Genomic DNA, 21,511 nt, shown 5'->3' on the forward strand with positions numbered 1-21,511 from the left:
TACAAGTTCAAGTCTGGCTTCAGACACTTATTAGTTGTGTAACCCAGGGCAAGTCATTTAACCTTATTTTCCTCAGTTTCTTCTTCTGTAAAATGAGCTATAGAAGGAAATGAAAACTGCAAATGGGGTCACAAAGAGTCAGACACAACTGAAAAATGACTCAACAAAAACACCTTTCTGACCCTGTCTAGCTCCTTGTTCACTGTGTCACCTAGCTGTCAGATAGATAGTTAACTTCTTGTTACGCTGTCCAAATCCTCTTTCTTTCACTCAATTAATTTGTTTAATTTAACTTTTTTTTACTTCTTTTTTTTTTTTGCTTTTCACATAACCATCCCAAACCATCCAATGAGCCTTCCCTGGTAACAAAGAAGTATAAAAAGGAGGAGTAGGAACATAATAAGAAAAACATTTAAGCAAAACCAGCTGAGGTAGTCACCATGTCTGGAGCATGTGCAACAATCTGCATTCCTAGACTCCTACTTCTTCAAGGAAAGGAGGAAGATGCATGTTGTTTTATCTTCTCCAGAAACAAGATTGGTCATTATAATCATTGGCGATCATTACACCTGATCTTTTCAGCATTCATTAACATTACCGTAATCATTGTTAATATTTTTCTCTTAACTTCACTCTACATGTCATTTCATATCAACATCCCCTTATCTCTCCGAATTCATCTGCTTTCATTCTTATGACAGACACAATACTATTACATGATAGCAGCATACTGTATTTTTTTGTTCAGCCCTTTCCCAATCACTGGACACTCACTTTGTTTCCAGTTTTTACTACCACAACCAACTGCTACAGTGACTCTCCCTCTCTTTAAAGATGAGAAAAAAATCACCAAGAGTAGAAGGGAATTGCTCCCCCTCTCATCATTCTACTTGGCTCCAAGCCAAAACACACAGGGCTTACCACTGTTGAGAGACAGAGGGAGGGAGAAAGGGAGGGGGGAGAGGAGAGATGAGAGAGAGAGAGAGAGAGAGAGAGAGAGAGAGAGAGAGAGAGAGAGAGAGAAAGAGAGAGAGAGAGAGGGAATGTGTGTGTGTGTGTGTGTGTGTGTGTGTGTATGTCCATTACATGACAACAGCTTTTCTTTTGCAGGGTTCCTAGAGGTCACCCAGTGAACATCAGCTCAGCTTATCTCAGCCTGTGTGTGCAAGAGTGCATGCTGAGATGCTGAGAAAGGTGGTGACAGAAACACAGAACAGGGGACAGAGGGCAAAATATCCCTGAACTGGGGTTAATAAAGGGATAAAAGTTCAGAGAGGGAGGGAGACAGAAGGAGAGGAAGTCTGGATCTGGTCTGGCACCAGTTTGATTAGCATTTTTTATTACAGCATTGTCTGTTCTCAGCACAGCAGGTCAGAGAGGAAAAGAAAAAGATTTAAAAAGTCTCAGCAACCTGACCCCACACTGCTGTCCTCTGTAAGGGCAGGCCTGTGGGTCTATGATGGAGCCCCACCCATCTGGGAAACAGGTAGTCCATCCAGTTCTGTCCTTTCTTCTTCCCGATTCTTTCTTTCCTTTTTTCCCATCTTTTTTTGAATAATCTTGCCCAGTAAAGACATGACTTACCCCCACCAGACTCTAGGCCAAAGCAATTCAGGAACATTCTATTTCGTTGCATTTGTGATCTCAGCGGCCCCAGCCATCCTGCAGTAATAAGCTCTAATGGTTTGGAAGTATAATCCAACAAGCAATTTATAGCCTGGCCCCAATTGCTGACAAGTTGCTGCCTTGAGCAGTCTGAGCAAGCGGGGCAAGCCAGTTAACGGTCATCCTAGCAACAGTAGAAAAAGGTGACCAATAATGAGCTGGAACTTGGTCCTGGCCATTGCAACTGAACAGAACTTCCAAGAAGGCAGAGGTGAGGAGGGACTGTCAAAAGGAACGCCATCATTCACATGGGGAAGACAAGAGTGGATGCTTCCAGCAGGAACTGCTTTACTCTTCACCTTTTTTGATGGAAAAGAAAGGCCTAAGGAGAAAGTCAACAGCAGAGTTAATCCCAGCTTCGGTTTCCAAACTCGATTTCTCTAATCAGCAGATGACTAGATATAATAAATTCTGGTTGACTGACAGGAGAAGCCCCCAGGGTGAACTGGCCCAAATATCTACTGGCAATTCATTATGGATCACCCCTCAAGACTGCACTAAGAGACCTTGGTTATATCTCAATTAATATCTCCTGCACATTAGTGGCTGAAAGGTGCTTTCCACTAACATGAAGGTTCATATGCAGTCCCAGTCCCCTCACTAGGCTATAGAACATCACATGTGAAAAGAACACAGAGATGTGACTTTATGTTAAATAGTTAGAACATGTTTGAGACAGCCCCAAACTTTGGAGAAGCAAGGGTTATATACCCTTGATCTCTAACTGACCCTTTCAGTACTTCTGGGGTATCCTGCCTAACCCTGTAAACCGATTAAAAACAAAGACAGAATAATTTTGCAGAGGCCAGTTAATTTCATGGGTTTGATGCAAGCTTTCAGTAAACGATACAGCTGTGGTAAGCAGACAACGCTCAGTGGAATTGGTGTTGCTACAACTGGAGTGGTCTTTTGGATAGAAACCAAATAGCACATTTTCAGTCTGTTTCTCAGCATTGGTCAAACAACCAACGTTATTGAAGAGTTTGATCATAATGGAAGGGAGAAGGGAATAAGTGTTTTTATAGTGCCTACTACTCTGTACCAGGCACTATGCTAAGTGCTTTTCACAAATATTATCTCATTTGGTTCTCACAACAACCCTTGTAGACAGGTGATGCTGTTGAGGTTCGGGGTGCTGGAGACCCCCAAAATACCCACAAACAGGTCCTGCTTGAATGAATTTGGCACAAACCTTCTTAAAGTCAAAGAAAAACAGAGTTTATTAAAGATTTGCCATGCTGGGTTGACTCTTAAGGAGTTTGTAAGGCTCATATTGACAAGCAGGCCAGAGAGAATCTCAGCTGGACAGAGTCTGAGCTGGATTAAATGTGAGCACCTTCATGAAGGTGAGATGGAACTTAAATACAGAAAAAGACAAGGGAAAAATCCAAGTGTCACCAAGTAGTCTGGGGCCCCAGGGATGGTCTTGATATTGGAGGTCAGCCTGGAAGGTACATCAAATCCAGTGAGGATCCTGGTGAGAGTGGCCTGTAGTCCAGACAATCCGGGCTGTCATGGACCTCAAGAGAATGCTAAATAGTGGCCAGTACTCTGGACAATAGGATCAAAGGTGGGGAGTATCCAGGCTGGGGAATATGGACTTCAAGAGAATGCTAAATCAAATAAGGGAATCCAAGGAGCCCATCAAGGTCGGGCTTTCCGGGGCCCTTCAGACAAATGGGACCAAAATCCCTCCTAGTCTAAGGGACAAAGATCTTGACTTAGGCTCATACCCCATCAATGTTATTATCTCTATTTTACAACTGAGGAACTGAGGCAAAGAGAAGTTAAGGAATTTGCACAGGGTCACATGCATCTTTTCGACTCTGGGACCAATAGTCTGTCCATTGTACCATAGCTTTTAGCTATCTGACAACTATCAGTGATGTCCGTGCTGCAAAACAATAGTGGTCAAAGAAGTGATTTAGAGTGTGTCTTTATTTCCATCACTTAAAACATAGCAAGTAATTTTTTTCTTCCTAACTTTTTGAGCTTATATTCTATATAATCTTAATCAAAGAAAACTCTTTCACACTTTATGAAAGCATGCCTGGGTCCTTTAATTTATAGCATCATAAATTTAAAGCCACAAGGGACCTAACAAGTCATTAAGTCCAACTCACTCATTTCATAGGTGAAGAAACAGAGTCTAAGAAATATTAAGTGGCTTGCCCAGGATCAGACAGCTAGCATCTGGAGGCAGGATGTGAACCCAGATCTTCTTGACTCTAACCTAGTGCTGTATTCAAAAAACTTCATAACTTCCTCCAAATTCCATCATGGAGATGGAACTTCATAGAGGATAAGAGTGCTTTAACACTTTTCACTTTGCTAACATTTAATACCTCATTATTTCTGTTCTTTGACCCCCTATTCACATACAAACCCCTTCTCCCCATTTCACATATGTATAAATATATATACACATATATACATATATACATATTTGCATATATACACATATTCACACACACCTATGCAGGTTGCCTTCAGACAGACTGAAAACTGCTTGAAGATGGGAGCGTTCACTCTGCTCACTTCTGTCTGTGCATCCCCAGGCTCAGCCATAGTCTGGCACATAGTAATCAATTGATAGATGCTTGTTAACTAACCGAATGATTGATCTCCCAAGGTATTTTTGGTTTTGGTCTAATTTTAGCTTATCTCCTCCATTTGCCCCCTCATCTTCTCTTTCCATCCTCCAGCCAATAAAATAAAACCTCTTTTCCCCATCATTGCCTGAGTTAAAATGGTAGGTACAGCTCTATTGTATTAATATTCAACTCATTTATTAGCTCTTCTTCCTTTACCAACTCCCTGCTTCCTAAAAATCCTCCCTTCCCAGCTAAGTGTACCCTGCCAGGGTTGTGCTAGAATCAGCTAAAGCTTGTGAACAAAGTTGATTATTAAATTTCCAACGAGAACATTTTCACCTCAGGTGTCCATGACAAACCAGGGCTTGGTTTATTATTTCCTTGATTGGCTAGCCTTAAGAAAATGAGGAAGGAAATGTTAATAATGCAGATTAAATTAAAAGTGTGTTCTGTGTTTTTTCCCCTCCAAAGCTGGTTGTTAAACAATTTCCAGCATACGCTTAACCCCAAACCTTGATTATCCACCTGTTCATCTACAGAATGTATAGAGAGAGACGGGAAGAGGATAGGTGTGAATGTGACATAGCATCAACAACCCACTGTTCTGTTTTATTTTGTGTTTTTTTCCAGCTTGCATAATCTCTGTTGCACATTTTTCTATTGTATCCTCTCCAGTTATTAAATGTGTGAATCTGTTTCTTCAAGAGACATGACACATGTGAATTTTACTCATCACTAAAACTCCCCAGTGTGGAATCTCAAATAATAGAAACTATGAATTAGAACTTTGCTAATATTTTCATGTAAAAATCAATCTTTTGAGTCTGGATTTTTAGTAATCTTATTTAAAGGAACATTACCAACCTTCATTAAATCTGCCTGAGGGCATCAGAACTTGATTCGGTGTTTTGAATTTCACATTGTGTTTGAATTTTTAGCCTTCTTTTATATCATAACACAATGGACTCAAATCCCACAATTATTTTCTAATATTAATACCTATATGTACGGCACATAAAGTTAAATCAATATGCTATAGTATAATGTACTGGAATGAGTCTCGGGTTGGGAATAAGGAGATCTGAGTTCTATTCCTGACCCAGCTATTACATGTTATGAGGAAGCTGTGAGACTTTGGATTAAACATTTCATTTTCCCAAATCATAGTTTCTTCATTTGTAAAATAAAATTGGATTAGTTGATCTCTAACTGACCGTTTCAATATTACCATTTACAAATGCAACTAAGACTAAATAGGTAGATATTCAGTTCTACATAAGAGTCCCCAGCAAGAAAAATAAAGGCCTAAGGCTCTCACTTTCAGCAAGATTGGAGAACAGGGACTGAAGAACAATTCAAAAGAATATACAATACTTGCCTTTCTGCCATAACCAAGAGGCAGAATTATCTCTCTATAGAATTATCAATTTATTATTTATGCTCAAAGTGCAAGCCAGTCACCCTTCTAGAAGATGAGATAAAAGGACTAGGTGCAGGGTGGGAATCCCATGATCTGGAGGCCACACATAGCCCTCTAGGTCCTCAAATGCGGCCATCCCTGGAGGGAATTCCTCTCTAGCTCCAAGCTATTGGGTAGAATTGTGTTCTTTTTTTCAATGGAAAAAAAAGGAAGATTTCAAAGAAAACAGAAGAAAAGGGATACAAAGAAACAGAAGGAAATACTGATCTGTATCAGAAAGTTGGAAAACAGAAGAATGGGACACTAGAGAGGAACTACTGAACACTTGCGTCCAAACAGTCAATGCTGGTTCTTAACAAAGGGGAAAGGGATGGACTCTGAAGAAAAGGAAGCTTCTTATTCTCCAAGAATGTGGAACAAGGGTAGGTAATAGGATGAATTTTTTTTTAATAATGACATCCTGTAAGTAAGAATAGTCAAGTATGTGAAAGCTAAGAATGAGTTGATACTAAGGAAGAATGCTAGAATGCTAAAGAAAATAAAAAGGGATTGTGGGTATTTTTTAAAATTGGCTATATATTGGGGAAAACATTGAATAATGCTGTTGCTACATGTGAATAGAAAGATAAGAATTCACAATGGAGAAAAGGAATAACTAGAAAAAGTCTTATGAGCCCTTTTCCTCCTCCAACAAGTATAGTCTTTGGACTGGAAAAGACAGAACCAAAATGGCGAATATATATTTCAGATCCCAAATCAGGAAGGAGTTCATATGAAAGCACTTCAGTTGCCCTTGTTGAATTTAAGTCATTGGGCCCAGATGAACTCTATCTCAGGCTATTGAAATAACCAGCAGATGCCACTTACTAAAGCACTATCAAGGATCTGTGAAAGATCATTGACAAGGAGAGGTACATTGGGCTTTGAAAAAGATAAACTTTCAAACCAGACATAAGAATCTATTCTACAAGTTCTAGGTTCACTTTGATTCCTGAGAAAATTACAGAATTTATTATGAAAGTGGTAGATAGAGGACATGTAGAACAGTGACCTCAAAGAGCAGCCTCGCTTCATCAAGACCAGGTCACAACAGACTTATTCCTTTTCTTGACAGTGTTCAATACATCAGGTGAATACCAAGGAGATAGTTCACCCAGATTTTAGCAAACCATTTGACAAAGTCGGTAATACCTTTCTTTTGTGGACAAAATAGAAACATGTGGGCTGGACTACAGTAGTGTAAGAACTAGCTGAAAGGCTACACCCAAGAAGTAGACTCTAAAATTACTCATTTATAAACCTAAAAAGCAGTCTCTAGCAGTGTGCTCCAGGGATCAGATGTTGAACCTGTGCTGGTTCTTATTTTTGCCATTAGCTTAGATAAAGCTATAGATGGTAAGATTGTCAAATTTTCAGATTATACAAAGGGACCAGAGATAGTTAATATATTTGATAGAGAGCTGGGATCCTAAAAGATCTTACCATCTTAAAATGTTGTGATGAATATAAGTAGGTGAAATAGGATAGGGAAAAATATAAAGATATACTTGGCTTAAAAATCCACTTTGGAATTACAAGATGGAAGAGATAATGGTCTATTTTAAAAGGGTATTAAAGGATTGCAAATATGAGTAAACAGAGAAAGAGAGCCTACCTACGATTTCATTGGTTAGGAGAATTCCTGGATGGGGCAACTCTCTTTACCAATGCAGGATGACATCTCTTCAACTTACAGTCTTAGAAAGTTGCCTAAAGCACTGAGAGTTCATGTGATTTTCCCAGGGTCACACAGCAGGACTTGAGCCCAGATGTTCCTTCCTCCAAGGCCAGTTCTTCAACCACCACACCATGCTGCCTCTCACATAAAGGAAAAGAGTGATACAGAAGCAATTTTAAAAAAAAGTTACTGTAATTTTAGTCTGCATTGAGAGACATGGTATCTAGGCCTGGGGGTTGGTAATAGTCTGGCTCTCACTGGATAATTGTGTTCAGTTCTGGCCACCACATTTTTAGGAAGGACATTCATAAACTGAAGAATGCCCAGAGGAATGTGACTAACGTGGCAAAGGACCTGATTTTGGAAAGCTACAAATTAGTTTTTAAGATGTTTCCTGAAACAAAAGGCCATCTTTTATCACATTTCTAGCAGTTGATCAACAAACCAATCCTTCAACAAACACAGTGCTAGGCACACAGTCTTAGGGATACAAAAACAACAACGATATAGTCCCGGCCCTTAGGAAACATATGTTCTATTAAGAGAGATAAGAACATAAAGGTAAAATGGGTAAGTGGACATATCTATAAAAATATAGATACCTATATATATATATATATGCAGTTGGATAGATATTTATATGTATAGGTAATAGATAGAAAAGACGGGGTGGGTGTAAGAAGCTGGAGGAATCAGGAAAGATTTGGATATAGAATGAATCAAGCAGCATTTTGAAGGAACAAGGGATTCTAAAAGTGAATTGATAGTATAAGTCTGTAAGTCACAAAAATGGGAGACAGAGTGTCCAGTGTGAGAAACAGTCAATCAATAAACATTTATTAAGTGCCAGGAACTGTACTGAGCCCTGGGGATACAAAAAGAGGCCAAAGACAGTCCCTGCCTACAAGGAGATTGCAAAAGAATGGCAGTTTCATTAGACCATTGACAGAGCAAGGAGGGTAATGTATAATAAGGTTGGAAGAGTATGTTGAGGCCAAGTTGTGAAGGGCTTTGAAAGCTAAACAGAAGAGCTTAAGAGTGGATCCTCAAGGTAATAAGAAGTCATAGGAGTTTATTGATAAGAGAAGTGACATGGCCAACTCTATGCTATAGAAAAATCACTTTGGTATGTGTGTGGGGGATATCTTAGAGAATGGAGAGACTTAAGGCAGAGAGGTCAATTGGGCAATGTTTGAATATTACAGGTGAGAGGTGATGAGGGCCTGAACAAGGATAAAGGCTGTATGACTAAAGAGAAAAGTGTGGACAAGGGAGACATTGTGGAATTAGTTATATCTGTGGATTCTATTTCCTGATAACCTGAATTCTCATTTTTCTTCAAGAATAGGGAGAGCACAGACTTTGGAGTCAGGAGGACCTGAGTTCAAATCTGGCCTCAGACACATGACACTTACTAGCTGTGTGACCTTGGACAAGTCACTTAACCCCAATTGCCTTGCTGCACCCCTCCAAAAAAAAAGAATAGGTCACACATACTTCCTTACAATTCCACATGGTAGGAAATATATTTTTAGTCCCATTTTACAATAGGAAAACTGAAGCTCAGAGAGGTTAGGAACTTTGCTCAGAGTCACAAAGTTGGTTAATACAGGAGCAAGGATTTGAACTCAGACCTTGTGGCCAATGCTTTTTCCATTATACTACATTGCAAAGTGAAATATCAGATAACATCTCTGTCCTATACCTCATAAGCTTATACCCTAATAAAAAAAAATCAGTTCAATCAGAATAGATACAATTGAGAAATGTGCCGGAGCCAGCCACTTAAGAGATTCAGATTTCTGCAGAAGCACTGAAATTGGCAAACACTATGAAATACAGCCTGATTTATCGTTTTGTTGATTTAATCTTAAGAAAGTGACAGGTTGAATACTTATCTTGTAAATTAAACTTAAAAGTGAGTCATATATAATATGTATATACATATATATGCATGTATATATACAAATATATATGTACGCATATATATAAATATATGTATATATATGTGTATATATCTATACATATATGTGTGTGTGTGTGTGTATATATATATATAGTTTTTGGAGAGCTAGTTGTTAAAAACTTCACCAGCATATCCCTGGGTGTATACTTCCCACAACACACACATACACACACGCACACACACTGCATCCCTTGAGCTCACCAATGACCGGGTCTCGAAGCTATTTACTCCAGAAATGATAGGGAAAGCAAATATTTCCCATCCAGATCCCTCCTCTCATTTGGGCTGCCTATGGAAAACTGAAGGAAGCTGAGAGAGGTCCCAGGTAGGTGAACATAGACATGAGTGATTTATCTCAGCAGGCAGAAGAAAGAGGGAAATGCTCTATATAGGGTAGAGGAGCTTCTCATTGCTAAATTCCTCCCTACCCCCACCCTGTATCAGTTCCCCCAATCTAAGCAGAATAGCCTGAGCCAATATTTCTAAAGCTCTCCTCACTGAACCCAGTGCCAAGGACCTGCTGTTTACCAAACAGCATCAAATTCCATACCCAGGGAACAAATTACATTCTCTGTCTCTTTCAGAGACAAACTGTTCCAAAATGCAGGGGTGGGGGAAGGGCTTTAATTTCTATTGCTACACAGGGTAGCTGTTTTCACATATAAAAATTACAATGATTAACCAAAAGATATGTAACACTCTATGGTAATCTTAGCACACCCAGGACCTTATTGATGACAATATTCATTTGGCTTACCTAAGGGATGGGCTCTCCTGAGGTTTTTCACATCTCCAGCACAACATTTCTGACTGGTTTTTGTATGTCACATCTACACACATTATATATTTATTTGCACAAGTCGCTATGTGTGATTTCATCTGAGAGTCCCGATTCTGTCAGAGAGGATGTCATGGAATCTAAACTGCTGGCATGTGGTTTTTGCCACAGTTATGATCTGCATTGTGCCCCACAAAACGGGTACATAGGCTAATAAGTGTCTACTGTGGGAGTCGGTGAGGAGACAAGTTGAATGTCATTGGATTCTGTAATCAATTCAGACCCAGTAAAATGTAATCTCCCTGAAGGCAGTTTATTTTATTGGTCTTTTTATCCTTAGTTCCTACCACAGTGCTTGCTTGGTACAGAGTGGGCACATGATAAATATACCTAGGTGTTGAATTATTTAGGCAATTAAACTTAAGGCTGTTTCCATGAAGGTGGAAAGGCAGTAAGTAGTAAACACCCTCCTTCATTCTTTGTAGATTGTTTGATGCCTTCCTTGTTGAAGCACAATGTAAAGGAAAGGGCACTGGTCTTCAATCAATAAACATTCATTAAGTACCTCCAATATACCAAGCAATGTGTTAAGGAAGCGCTGGAGCTATCAAAAGACGCAAAAGACAGTTTCTGCTCTCAAGGATCTCACAACATGCGAACAAATACATACAAAGTAAGCTATGTACAGGATATATAGGAAATAATCCGCAGAGGTAAATCATTAGAATGAAGGGGCATCAAAGAAGGCTTCCAGGAAAAGGAGAGATTTTATTTGGGACTTAAAGGAGCCAGAAAACTTGGATCTGAGTCTTGCCTCTGCTCTATTTGTTTGAGCCTATGTGTGGAAGGTAGTCCAGAAGATCTCCTTAGTTTTTTGGATCCAGAACTTGTTTTGATGACTGTGTCTGCCCTAGACACTCCTCGCCCCGCCCCCCCTCCCCTCCCACCTCTTCTGTTGCCTTGTACCCCTTCCTGAACCAAACAGACTGAATGCATACTTCTAAAGCTCTCCTCACTGAATCTGGAAACCTCTATGCCTAAAACTTTCTAAAAATTTCTGTTTTGTTAGTCCAGTGAAAATGGCCCCTCTTTATTAATCCCCCTTTATACTGCATGCATGAGCTGCCTTGATGCATAGAGTAATGTTGAAAGCTGGAGTTCCACCTATTGAACATGGTAAGAAAACTTAGGAAGTTAAGAAATCAGTGTAATATTGAGCCAAGCCCAGGGTTTGGAAGACTTCTATGGACTCCCTCCTTCTGCAAAGACCAGAAGATCATAGTGTTCAGTGTCCCTGACTGTGCCTCTTCACTGTCCTTCCTGATTTTGGTTCTTAGTTGGAGGTATTAGCTGCTGCATAGTTTGGTCCAGTTTGTTTGTTTCTTGGGAGGGGCAAAGAGGGGCAGTGCTACCCTAATACCCTTCTCTTGCTGCCCCTTCTCTGTGTTTCCACTTTAGGTGTTGTATCTTGACCTACATCATAGCCTTCCCTTGTTAGTTAAAGTGCCCTAATAAAGATTTTTTTAGCATTGAATAATCCATCTGATTCATGTATGTAGTTACCTGTAAGTCCCCAAACCATGGAACTGACCTGGAGCATTAAACAAGGCATTTAAAATTTCCAGGCCTCATTTTTAAAGTGGAAATGTTTGTGCTAACTACAAAGCTCTATTAGCCTATGTCTTAACAGCCAGTGAGACACATCAATTTCTGAACATGTATGTATACATGCACCTACATGTATATGTGTGCACATATGTATGTGTGTATGCACATATGTATATCTATACATGTATGTGTATTCCCCTACCTACTCCCCTTGACCAGTCATCATTTCTATCAAAAATTTTAAAGAAGCAGTTCCTTTAAACAGGAGGATTTTTTTTTTTTGATTTGTTTTATTTTGAGGAATAGGCTTTGAAAACTTTGAAGTATTTTATAAAAATGAATTATTCCTTGTGGATAAATTTTTGAGAATCACTTTAAAGAACAGCTAAGTAATCATTCAGTTACCAAATACATATTGTCTACTGTTAGTTGCTCATAGTTCTTCATTCTAGAGGATCCATGACATTAGGAGGGTGATGTCTTCACTTACAAGTGAATTGGATTTAAGTAAGGCAGAGCTGTGCAAAGTCATCAGCCGCACCCTCTCCTCCAGAGTCATTGTGGTAGTGGTAAGACATAGGTCAAGATGACTGGCCATGGCCCGAGATGCTGCGGAGGACCTTGGCTTTTTAAGGTAAAGTCTTTCCTAGGCCTCAGTTTGAGGCAATGCCATTCAGTACTATTCAGCGAAAGGAAATAGTACTTGACCTCACTGAGAAAGCAACCTGTGAATATATAATATACAATTTATACAAGATATGGGCTAAGTAATTCCAGTGTGAAAGAACCATTAAACGTTAGAGAATCAGGAAAGATTTCATGTAGGAGAAGTTGTTTGAGCTTGGCTTTTAAGGAGCCTGGGGATTTTATGAGGCTGAGCTGAGGCAGAATGTATGGGAGAGGATAGCCCTTTCAGAGGCTTGCAGTGCCCTGTGTGAGTTAGCAAGTAGGCTGGTTTGAAAGATCATATTAAGGACAATAATTTGTAGTAAGTATGGAAAAATCAGCCATACCCCCATTGTGAAGGTCATTAAATATAAACATAAGAGTTTGTTTTTGACCTTGGAGTCAACAGGGAAATACTGAAGTTCTTGAATAAGGGAGGGTATGATGTGATCTGATGTGTGTTTTGGCACGGATATCACTTAGGCGGCAGTGTGGTTTATGGATTAGTGATGGAAAAAACTGGAGGCAGGGAGACCAATGAGGGCTGTACATTGCAATGGTCCAGGTGAAAAGTGATGCAAACCTAGTACAGAAAGGAGACAAATGAGAGGGCTGTTGTGGAAATAGAATGGGTTCCATCTAGCAATTAATTGGTTATGGGGGATGAGAAAGAATTGATGTTGGGAACTTGGATGATTTAGAACTATGGTGGTGACCTTGATAGAAATATAGGAGCTGGAGTTTTGGGGGTAAAGATCATAGGTTATGTACAAGAAAGGTTCTCTCTTAAGGTGGGGAATAGGGAGAAAGACTCCCAAGTCATTTTCAGACAGTTTGCTGCAGAAGTAACCTCCCAGCTCTAGGAAAGAAAAATTGAGCTACTAGGTGGAAAGGACTCCCAGCTTTATTTGTTTCCCTGCAGATAACGTCATCAGCTGAAAAGGAGTCCTTTTGAGATGCTAATTTTTTACTGAGTGACAATTGACTGAAGGGCAAAAGGATGATGAAACTAGGAAGTATGTATGGGTAGAGTGGAGAGTCAGGCTACAGAATTGTAAAAAGCTGTTTAGAAAAATTGGGGATCTGAAACCAGGATGATTCCATGCTTGTTGTAAAGCAGTAGGGGGCAGCCAGTCAAGAAACACTTAGGGGGGACACCCACTGTGGGGAATTTTCTTAAGGCTGTCAGAAAGGGCCCAGAAAAGAGAGGCTTGATTAAGAAATCCTAAGTGGAATCCATTGCAAGATAAAAACAATTCTGTTGGTTGGGAAATAGTTCAAACCTGCAACCAGTGACCAGAAGGAAGGCTACCTAACCCAACAATGCAGGCTAATGAACTTAAAACAGGGAATGAGAACCTGTAAAAACCTTATTTAATTTTTTTTGCTGAGCTGTGTCAAGCTGATCAAAATAATAGGTCTTTGTGTATGTGTATGTACACACACACACACACACACGCACACACACATTCTTTTTTCTGCCCTTGAATGATACCTCTAGCTGTGTCTGTCCAGTTCCCATTCCTCCTCTTCAAGGTCTTACTCAAATGCCATCTCCTCTATGAAAGGTCTGTGGGTATCCCCAGGAGACAGTGTCAGGGATTAGCAAGTCTCTTAGTAAACGCTTGCTGTATTTGCATTGTATTTTTATTCTGATTATTTTGCATTGTATTGTATTATTTTATTAATAATTTTTATTATTCCATTTCTGAGTGTATCTTCTCTTACCAGTGTCATTCAGCCTGCCACAGTTGTATCAAAGAGATAAAAAGAGAAAAAGGAAAGAAAAATCAGTTCCTTAAACCTAGCCAACGCAACAGTCATGTGACTGTATTCCACTGTGCTCTAATAAGTGCTGGAACTCAGAGCCCAGCTCTGCTGCTTTTCTTGTCCTATTGAAATGTTCCAGAGACTGATGCCCTTGGATCATGAATCTAATGCTGACAGGAGGATGATCAACGTTTCAAGGGCATTGTGTCCTTCTCTGACCTTGACTTTTCCCCTTCAAAGTCACTGTGGCTGCATCTGACATCAGTCCTCTCTTTTTGACTCAGCTTAGGAGACCAAAAGGGAAAGTGATGGAGCCATGCCAGCACATCAGCATGCTGGAAAGGGGGCCAAAATATCCCCGTGTTTAACCAGCTCAGAGGCAGAAGTCTGCAGTCAATAAAGGTGTTAGATACGGGAGCGTGGGCAACAGCAAGCAATAAATCGAAAGAGTATATGTGTGGGGAGAGAGGAAGGGGGGAGCAATAGGGGTGATATTTGTCCACATGCAGCAAGATGAAGAAGACACATTTTATTGAGAATGGCATGCTACTATCTATGCACGGACTATTTAGCTGAAATCATTGCAGCTGTGGAGACAAACATCTTGATCCCCAAAGTGATTTCTCTTCCCTCTGTATTTCTCATTGTATTTCGGCATCCTTCCTCTCTCCCACCCTCTTTTAAAGAGTTATTTATGTACAAGTCTTATCTATGCTATTCAATTCATGTGGACAGTTAGTCCGCTGCATCCTTGCATCTCCTCATTATTTAGCACACTAAGTGCTCAGTAAATCTATTTTTTTTTTTTTTTGAAATGACTAGTTTTGGAGGGACCTAAATATACATTATAGTAAAAATGAGTTTGGTCTGTTGTGGTTGAAGACTTGCTACAGTGGAAAAAACCAGTACTCTGACATTTTGAAGAGCTGTGACCTCATCAATGTGGGCTCTCCCTCTCACCACACACATATCATATCCTTCTAGTCCATTTTCATCCTGTATAGTTCTTGTTCCATTAATTCTGCAGAGGAGATCCCACTCTCTTTGGGTAAACAAAGGAAAGCCATGAGAGAGAGAATAGGAAAAGAAAAGCAGTGGTTGCCAAGAGTCCCCAAGCCTTTGGTGGGTGGCAGCGGAAACTCACTAACTGTAGACGACCAGAGGAATACTGTTTGTGGCAACCTGATTCCATTTTTATCTCCCTTATATTTACTGATGTTGATATGAGTATGATTTGAAGTGATGTAGGCCCCTGGCATGTCATTGCATGGTTATCATGTATTCATACACATATACAAATATAGTCATATATGTATGTATATCTGTATATATAATATACATATATTTTTGTCATGTTGCTCAGTCATTTCGGTCCTGTATGACTCTTTATGACCCCATTTGGGGTTTTCTTGGCAGAAATACTGGTGTGGTTAGCCATTTCCTTCTCCAGCTCATTTTACAGATGAGGAGACCAAGGCAAACAGGCTTAAGTGGCTTGCCCAGGGTCACACAGCTAATAAGTGTCTGAAGCCAGATTTGAACTCAGGAAGATGAGTCTCCTGATTTCAGACCTGGCACTCTGTACATTGTGCCACCTAACTGATACAAACATATAAATTAGTCATATATATATTCATATATATATATATACACCCATTTGAATGTCACACATATATCTATATATATATACATAGATCTAGTCAAATCTTATTGTCCATTAATATATTATATTATTCACTTAATGGTCTATTCACATTGTGTAGGGCTCCTTCCTCTTCTATTCATTAGGTATCTAGAATCAAGAGGAAGATGAGCCAGGAGTTCAGAGTAAGCAGGGTAGACAAGGCATGAATGTCTAAAAGTCTTAAGAATGTGTGCATGAGACTCCCTCTTATCTGAAATTCCAGAGTTAACTAGCATGGCAGATATGATATGTATTGCACATCACTGTAGGCAAGTCACTGCAGATTTCTCTGATGCAATCCTTCAAATCACTGAATGACCTATCATCCACTGTATTTGTATGATCAATCTTTCCGGTCCCTTCTATTAAAGTGTATTGTTGTCACCATAACCACTCATGGCAAAAGATGCCTAGCATTCCCAGCTGGCTACCTGTATAGGGAGGTTCAGGGACTTCAGTCCTGGTAGATGCCAGTAACAGTGAAAAAATAATGAATCTAATGACATGCTGTTTGGAAGCTGCAATTTGTGTTGGCGTAGGGCCTTACCCATACCTTGTTGTTATTTGTACTACATACCTGTGAGATAGGGAGGAATCATGACTGGATTAGCTTCAATTTATAGAAGGAAGAAGGAGAGGAAACATGGAGTCAATACCCACAACCAATGTTGTGGGCAGCCTAAATCACTCAGTCGTTATCAGTATTTGACTTGAATCTGAGAAGGTGGATTCATGTGACTGACTGGAGCGTTTAGTTAATCATTCAGGTATTTACTAGAGTACCTGGCCAAGATATTGTTGTTAAGTCCTGACTAACTCTCTGCTCCCCCATTTGGGGTTTTCTTGCTAAAAATACTGGAGTGGTTTGCCATTTCCTTCTCTGTCTCATTTTACAAATGAGGAAACTGAGGCAAGCAGGGTTAAGTGACTTGCTCAGGGTCACGCAAAAGTCTGAGGCCACATGAACTCAGGTCTTCCTGACTTGAGGGTTGGCACTCTATGCACCGAGCCGCCTGGTTGCTGGCTAAGATGTTGTTCATTTAAACCCCACAAGAAATAAAGACAGAGATTGGAGTTATCTTGTCTTCTTAACATCCCTGCTCCTAAAGGGATAAGGGATCACTCCTTACTTTAATGTAGTACCCCTATCACCAGGGCACAGTGTACTTGTTAATGATGATGATGATGGAGGATGATCTCTAACCAAGTTCAATTTAAAGGCTCTGAAATCAGCCTCCCAGAAGGGCTACCTAGGGAAGCGCTTGTGAAAATTCTTATGAAATGACTACTAGGCTAGTCCAGGCAGCTAGGGGATGAAATAGATAGAGCACCAGACCTGGTGTCAGGAGGACCTGAGTTTAGATCTGTCCTCTAATACTTACTAGCTGTGTGACCTTGGCCAAGTCACTTAACCCTGCTTGCCTCAGTTTCCTCATCTGTAAAATGAACTTGAGAAGGAAATGGCAAACCACTACAATATCTTTGCAAAATAAAAAAAAACAAAAAAAAAAAAACCCAAAACCAAGATCACAGAGTCAAAAATGACTGAACAAGGAGAAGAATAGTCGAAGCAAGCATAGGAGACTTTGTGGTATTGTTTTTTTAAAAAGGTAAATATCAAGCTTAGGCAAGTAATTGTGCATGTGGAAGGTACTCAGTCTCTACTCACTGAATGAATGTGGTAGACTGAGCTATAGCTGAGAATTGTTTTTTTATAATAAGTTATTGGTCAATCAGTGATTGGATCGTAGAGCTTCTGAATTCAGGATTCCAGCCAAAGAGCCACTTTTCTCACTTTTTTTTTTTTGTAAGAATGTTGTACCCCTGATGTGTGTACCCTCAAAGCAACGGGACTGCCTGGTCTAGTAGACACATTGCATTTCTAGCTCTGACTCAGACTTGATTTGTGGATCAAAACAACCTACTATTCAAGTGCTACATGAAGGAAGAACAGATTTGGAGTCAGAGGATCTGAATTTGAATTCTGTGTCTTGTCACTTGTATGGATGTGAGCAAATGATTTAAACTCTCTAAGCCTCCATTTCCTCATTTGTAAAATGAGGGGATTGGACCAGATGATTTCTAAATTCCCTTGTAGCTCTAGAGCTATTCAGTTTAGACTCTCTGGGTCTGAATTTCCACACCAATAAAAAAAGGGAAGGGGAAAGTGGGTGAGGTGATGAGAGGGCAATGATGCCACATCTCCCAGCAACCTCCTAGAAATGTCATAAGGATCATCTGGGGACACAGAAAGATTAAGAGTGCACCCCAACTATGTGTATATCATTTACAAATTATATTCCCCTACCACAGCACTGATAATTCTATATTTTTAAAAATACACAGAAACGGACATTTTAAAAGGATGGGATAAATATGAAATTTTTGGTCCTCAAGTCAATAGACTTATTAGACTCCTGTCTAAATAGACTCATTAGAGTTTATTGAGTAGGGAAATGACATGTATTAGTAAAATTACTTTGGTAGTATTGTGAGGGATGATTTTCAGCGGGGAGAGACTTGAATTAGGGTCACCAGCTAGAAGGATATTGGCATAATCCAGTTGGGAGGTGATGACAATGTGCACTAGAGCATTATAGAGAAATAAGTGGCAAGATCTGACAACTGATTAGATACATGGGGTGAGTGACCATACAGAGTTGAGGATGATACTAAGATTTCAAATTTGGGTGATTGCAAGATGGTAGCACTTGTAATACAAATATGGCAGTTTGGAAGAGGAATGGTTTCGGGGGGAAAAATTATATAACGAAATTTCAAAGCAAATCCCAAGCCATCCCTGCGTACTTATCTTGTGAAACTTATTCTGTCCCACTGAAAAATAAAAAGAAGGATGGAGAGGGGGCTCTGACCAGCCATTGCCTCAAGAACAGAGTCCTTCCCTGTAAAGTGCATAAGGTTAGAGGTGGGGGGGGAAGGGAAGTTGACTGTACAATTGCTGGTGAGGGTATCCTACTCATGGTTAGGAACAACTTCCTGAGAGGCTCATTCCCAAGTGGAGACGAGGAGATGGTTGAGAGTTTGGACAGACAGTAGTGGGAGGAAGAATGGCAGAACAGTTGAAAATGAGTTTGTATTAGAGAATAGTCCACTGATTGGATAGAATGCCCTCTGACTGGTTGATTGTGTATGCTTTAGAATCATGCCATACTCTCCTACTTTGGAGAGCTCTGCAGCACAACATACTGTGATTGGAGCTACTAATGTCACTCACTAATGTTACTAGGTATAACGAGTAACAGAATTGACCACCCGAATAACTTTGGTCCTCTGCCTAAAAATCAGGTCTGACAGCATTGTCAGGAGACTCTCTCCTCTCTGCAGGGAAAGAATGCTATTGACCTCAGAGGGGAATGAGAATGACTAAGGAGGCCACAGAGCAGGGTGGCAATCTTTCTCCAGCTTTGCTCAGTGGGAATAACAAAAAGCCAAGTTATCTGCTAAAACCGAACACACATGGAATGCCATTGGCACCTGCCAGGTTCCATTTTGCAATGGGCATATTTGAGAGACATTTTTTACTTGAGCTGTGAGAGGTAAACAGTCATCATATTAGGTCTGTGACCTTTGGGAGAGAAAAGCAGGAGGGCAGCCCTTGTACCAGGGTCCTCTGACCACACAGGGCATGATCCTAGGCACCTACTTCAGAACCAATTTTCACACATTTTAACAGAAACTTAAAAAATCTCTAGAGGTCACTGCTTTTCACCCTTCATTGCATATGAATTGTAGAAGCATAGTCCATGTTAGAGCAGCCTGGAAAAATGTTTTCAAAAAATAAAGTGGAAAACTAGTACTAGAAACCCAGAATATTGACCACTGTGATGTCTTGATAATGTGGGACCCCAAGCTTTTGGGCTTCCCTTCTTATGCTTCAGTTTTTTCTGAAGCAAAGGAATAGGTTTATTGAGATCAAATTGAACATTTAGGCTAAATTGATCATCATAGATTATTATTCTTAGAAAATAATTTAGGTACTATTTAGTCCAATTTCTTTTTCAGATGAGAAAAGAAGTGCAGAGACTTCCCCAAGGTCACACATCTAATAAGAAGTACAATCACTCTCAAGCCCAATGTGATCCACATCTGTCCACTCTCTTATTTGAATATTTTTACAGACACACATATAAGCATATATGTTTAGAGTTTATACATACGTATATTTTTGATGTATAGGGATTTTTTCTTTTCTTTTCCCTTCCTTCCTTCCTTCCTTTCTTCCTTCCTTTCTCTCTTTCTTTCTTTCCTTCTTTCTTTCTTGCCAAATGCTAACAGGAATTATCTTTCTCTTGTATTTAGTAGTCTCTGCCTTCTAAGAAAATAAATGTTGCTCTTTGTGGGAAGAATAAATATATTTAAGCTGATCCTGCCTCCACTTAACTGACAACAGCCTCTCCCAATCATCTTCATTCCCTTCTCCCCATGATCCTTGATACAGAGAACACAAGCTTCTGGAAATAATGGAGCATGACCAAAGTGCCTCAGATGGCATGCCCATGTGGAAGATCCAGCTTCCAGGGGAATCATGATGATGTAGAAAGGAAATGCCTGTGGAGCATGTATGGACAATCTAAAACTACTTCTGGGTATCTAACCATGTTTTTAAGAAGAGAGTCTTTGGCTATGGAGGCATTTAAAGCAGTCTGTCAACCCTAGCTGTTGTCTCTTCATCTCAAGGGCAAGCAAGAAAGGAAGTGGAACTTATGGCCTTGTGAGTTAGAAAGGTCCAGAGGGCTCCTCAGCATCCCATCATTCCAGAGTTTGGGCTGGTAGTGAGCATAGCATCGCTGCCCTGAGAAGCAAGGAGCAATCTTTGGGAGTGACCTTCAGAATCTTAGCCTATCAGTAGCCAAGATGTAAGCTCATATGTCAGTCATGCTGCATCTGGGCATGAACTTGGTGCGACTAAACCGATCACTACCACCCCACTCTATCACACACAGAGAAATAAAGGTTGTGTAGAAAAGAGTTTACTCTGGAAATGATGGAGGGAGTGAAGTGTTTATATGTTTGTACTCTTGGAAGTAAGTGTCCCTTTGAAAAAGGTAAATTGATTTTAAGTGGTTAAATGGAACTGGAGATGCTAGTCATTGGCCTCCTAAAATGAGGCGACATGGCCATTGGGGGCTCAGTCTGGTGGCAGAGAAAAAAACACATACCCTAGAATCCTTGAGGGATGAAGTAGACTGCCTGGCCCTGTGAGAGTGGGGCCAAAGCATACATAGTCTCTCTCTCTCTCTCTCTCTCTCTCTCTCTCTCTCTCTCTCTCATATCAGCATTTCACATATACTTGGTCTTTACAAATAGCTTTTTTTTAAGCAAAAATAGTAGCAGCTGCTATACACATGTATATATACACATGTGTACACACATGTATGTATATTACATGTATCTAGTTGGAAAATATACATATGCATATACATGTATGTGTATACACACATATCTACCACCTATTCCCTGTCTATTTCATTTCCATTTTCCCTCTAAAAATACAATGGAAGGAGAGACAGACTCTGGGGTCTTAAATGCTTATGGTGTCACTATAGCCTACAATCAAAAACATGTTTTATACAGACATAGCTAGAGAGAGGATTAGAACTACATATTTGCCAGTATGGAAAA

At 40.0% G+C, this 21,511-nt stretch overlaps 1 long non-coding RNA gene across 1 annotated transcript; it reads right to left on the reverse strand.

The window, feature by feature from the left end:
- Positions 1–1,318: 1,318 nt before the first annotated feature.
- On the reverse strand, positions 1,319–20,205 carry LOC140503112 (uncharacterized). The gene is made up of 2 exons (XR_011966705.1): positions 20,047–20,205; positions 1,319–1,987 (listed from the first exon to the last, which is right to left on the reverse strand). It is a non-coding gene; the product is annotated as an uncharacterized lncRNA (long non-coding RNA).
- Between the last annotated feature and the right edge of the window lie 1,306 nt (positions 20,206–21,511).

This window comes from Notamacropus eugenii, chromosome 5, assembly GCF_028372415.1.
Source record: "Notamacropus eugenii isolate mMacEug1 chromosome 5, mMacEug1.pri_v2, whole genome shotgun sequence".
Taxonomy (NCBI): domain Eukaryota; kingdom Metazoa; phylum Chordata; class Mammalia; order Diprotodontia; family Macropodidae; genus Notamacropus; species Notamacropus eugenii.